At 46.2% G+C, this 4,115-nt stretch overlaps 1 protein-coding gene across 1 annotated transcript in view; it reads right to left on the reverse strand.

The window, feature by feature from the left end:
- Nucleotides 1-4,115, reverse strand: part of CLASP1 (cytoplasmic linker associated protein 1) — a 275,021-nt gene that overhangs the window by 234,418 nt on the left and 36,488 nt on the right. The window lies entirely within an intron of this gene.

Consider the following 4,115-nt stretch of genomic DNA (forward strand, 5'->3'; position numbering starts at 1 on the left):
CATCGGCAGGCGGACTCTCAACCACTGCGCCACCAGGGAAGCCTGACCTACATTTTTTTATTACTTATTTATTTATTTACTTGGCCATGCTGCGTGGTGTGTGGGATCTCAGTTCCCCAACCAGGGATCAAACCCACGCCCCCTGCAGTGCAAGCATGGAGTCTTAACCACTGGACCACCAGGGAGGTCCCCAGAGAGACCTACATTTAAATCCCAGTTCCATAATCACAAGTAGAAATTACCTCGCAATTCTCAGTAATTTCGGTGACCTCATGTATAAAATTAGGATACCACCATCTACCTTGCAGGGGTGTTATGAAGATTAAATGAGATACTGAATGCATACGGTAAATAAGCAAGAAATGATAGCTATTAAACTTTAATCAAAACCAGGTACAAATTTGTCTACCATGTTAAGAAATACTCAAAGGTAAAGTGATTCAAGCTTCAGCCAACTATTTTTTTTAAATAAGACCTTGTGCTTGCATTCATCTACATTCCCTGCTAGGAAAAGGAGTAACAATACCCAAGCACTACTATTTTGGAAGGCCAAAAGTACCTCCCTTTTCCTCTCTTATCTTTTTAGTCCTGAATTTGAAAAGAAAAAATTTCAAGAAGCCAAGCTTCAGAGAATTATTTAATACAAAGTGAATCCCTTCGAATAAAACTTAAAGTGTACTTCAGGCTCTGAAGGAGAAATCTTGCTCTATGATAAAGTAAAAAAAGAGGTATGGGTCCCTAAAAGATACGTTTCCAGATTTCAGTAAAGCAAACAGGAACACTTGCCGAGAGTATGCCTAAGTTTCTGAGTTCACACAGGTAACCAGCATTCGTTGAGCACCTGCTATGTTCCAGGCTCTAGGCTCCAGGTGTGAACAAGGCCCATAGTCACCATACTTAGAGACCTTAGAGACCGGTGGGGGGGGCGGTGCTCAGCACTGGGTCAGATCAGAACCACAAGACATGGCCTTGACTCCAAAGCCATAGGTATGAAGTCACACAAGATATCAGAGCTTGAGGGCGCTGAGAGAAGATGTAGTCAAACACCTGCCCTGCACAGACAGGTAAAGTGACTTGTCCACGACAGCACGCAAGTCAGCAGCAAACCCCATCTTCCTGCTTTCCTTCCCACTGAGCTGTCTTTCTTAGAAAGTACTTCACAAAGGGTCAAGTCTTAATCTTTCACTCCTTTGTGACTCTGCAATTCCTATTACGAAAAAAGGACCCAGTCTTCAAACCTCTGGGTTCCTCTAGACAACGTTACTACTTTCTTCTTCTGTCTTCCCACCAAATTCTGTGCATCTCTATTACTGCACACTTGACACTGATTGGAACCACTCCCTTATTTATTCATGCCCACTCCCCCCCCCCCCCCCCCCCGACTACGAGCTCCTTGAAGACAGGAACCAAGTCTTAATACTGACTGATACTCCTATCCCTCACCTCCTCCTTCCTATCAGGAGTCCGATACCACCCGAGTACCCCGCCTCTTCCACACGGCCACACGCTTCACTCAGGGAAGGCTGAACCCCTTTGTAGGACCTGGAGGTTGAGCGTGATGGCTGAAGGCCACCGTGGACACCTGTCCATTTCCAGCGATACTATGGTGGGCACACAAAGCCATTCTGGCCAATGCGATGTAAAAAAGTCTGCTGGGGAGCTTCAGAGAAGGTTTCCTCCCAAGTACCAAGTAAAAGACACAAGCAGATATTCTTCTTCCCTGGCCATTGCGTTAACTATGCAGACTTAATGGAAATTACTCAACCTCCTTATGAAAGATAACTTTAAGTCAACTAAGTCAGCATTCAGTTACTCTGAGCCAGAAGCATCCTGATGTGCACACAGAAAGGTTCGTGGAGCCGTGATTCGAACACAGACAAGGAGACTTCCCAGACCTCAAAAATGTAAGGGACTAGAGAGTCTCTATCACCCTCCCCTTTGTAATGCTCCCACCACCCAGCAGCCAGCACTTGTTAATTTCAGCTAAATGAATAAAGCAGATGAATAAAACAGGAAATTTAAGCTCTGCTTTCAAAGACTATTAGGGTAAATTTTATGTCGAGCTGTAAGTGAACTATTAGGGCCTGAGGTAACAAGTCTACAAGCCTGCTGACTCTTAGATAAGATCAAGGTTTAATGTCATTGGAAAATAGTCTATACTAGAGCAAACAAAGAAATCCTGTAAGCACCCTTTCCAAGTCCGAATCCATGTCAGAAGACTGGTTCAATGAAAAAAATCGCAAAAGGTTCTGTTTCTGGAAGCCCGACTGTCTATAATGTCTATAGCACCTATTAGCACATGTCCCACGCTGTCTTCCACCTCAACCGGATCCAAAGGGGCCACCTTCTTAACAAACTAAAGGTGGGGAGGGCGAGAGGGGGAAACGACACCTCTTCAGCACTTTGAGCCCAGCCCAGTTTTCATTCATGTAAACTTAGTCCTCGAATGGCAACACGATCAACCTTCACAACTCAGTCGGGTCATGGGACTCCGCCTGGCCCTTCCCACCCGCCAAGGGCACCTGAAAAGCCTTGATCTTTGGAACCTAAAGGATACTGACTGATACTCCTATCCCTCACCTCCTCCTTCCTATCAGGAGTCCGATACCACCCGAGTACCCCGCCTCTTCCACACGGCCACACGCTTCACTCAGGGAAGGCTGAACCCCTTTGTAGGACCTGGAGGTTGAGCGTGATGGCTGAAGGCCACCGTGGACACCTGTCCATTTCCAGCGATACTATGGTGGGCACACAAAGCCATTCTGGCCAATGCGATGTAAAAAAGTCTGCTGGGGAGCTTCAGAGAAGGTTTCCTCCCAAGTACCAAGTAAAAGACACAAGCAGATATTCTTCTTCCCTGGCCATTGCGTTAACTATGCAGACTTAATGGAAATTACTCAACCTCCTTATGAAAGATAACTTTAAGTCAACTAAGTCAGCATTCAGTTACTCTGAGCCAGAAGCATCCTGATGTGCACACAGAAAGGTTCGTGGAGCCGTGATTCGAACACAGACAAGGAGACTTCCCAGACCTCAAAAATGTAAGGGACTAGAGAGTCTCTATCACCCTCCCCTTTGTAATGCTCCCACCACCCAGCAGCCAGCACTTGTTAATTTCAGCTAAATGAATAAAGCAGATGAATAAAACAGGAAATTTAAGCTCTGCTTTCAAAGACTATTAGGGTAAATTTTATGTCGAGCTGTAAGTGAACTATTAGGGCCTGAGGTAACAAGTCTACAAGCCTGCTGACTCTTAGATAAGATCAAGGTTTAATGTCATTGGAAAATAGTCTATACTAGAGCAAACAAAGAAATCCTGTAAGCACCCTTTCCAAGTCCGAATCCATGTCAGAAGACTGGTTCAATGAAAAAAATCGCAAAAGGTTCTGTTTCTGGAAGCCCGACTGTCTATAATGTCTATAGCACCTATTAGCACATGTCCCACGCTGTCTTCCACCTCAACCGGATCCAAAGGGGCCACCTTCTTAACAAACTAAAGGTGGGGAGGGCGAGAGGGGGAAACGACACCTCTTCAGCACTTTGAGCCCAGCCCAGTTTTCATTCATGTAAACTTAGTCCTCGAATGGCAACACGATCAACCTTCACAACTCAGTCGGGTCATGGGACTCCGCCTGGCCCTTCCCACCCGCCAAGGGCACCTGAAAAGCCTTGATCTTTGGAACCTAAAGGATATCCTCCAGGCCTTTACACACAAGTCACCGAGGGCCCTTGGCTGGGTACCTGGGCCAACTTCAAAACAGCTAAAATGCAGGTAAAATGCCCACATCCTACTGCCAATTCCAGCCCCAGAGAAAATCGGTGAAGCCACTTGCTATTCACGAAGGGCCACTCACTGCTAGACGCGACAGTCACTTTAACTTCAAGGCTGCAAATGCCTGCAACCTCTCCCACATAAAAGCCTCTCTTTATCCAGTCACTTGGCCTTCTCTCAGTGCACTAAAGGACAAGGGGTTTTCTGAGCTCCAACAAAAATCAAAGAAAACTCTACTTGCTCTTACTAGAAAGCAAGGGATCATGCTGACGGCTCACAAAGAATTCTTCTAGGACCCATTCTGATCCCCCACGGCTGCCCGGCCACCTAGAAGAGCGTCTTC

This window comes from Lipotes vexillifer, unplaced genomic scaffold (assembly GCF_000442215.2).
Source record: "Lipotes vexillifer unplaced genomic scaffold, Lipotes_vexillifer_v1.1 scaffold3, whole genome shotgun sequence".
In the NCBI taxonomy this organism is placed as follows: Eukaryota; Metazoa; Chordata; class Mammalia; order Artiodactyla; family Lipotidae; genus Lipotes; species Lipotes vexillifer.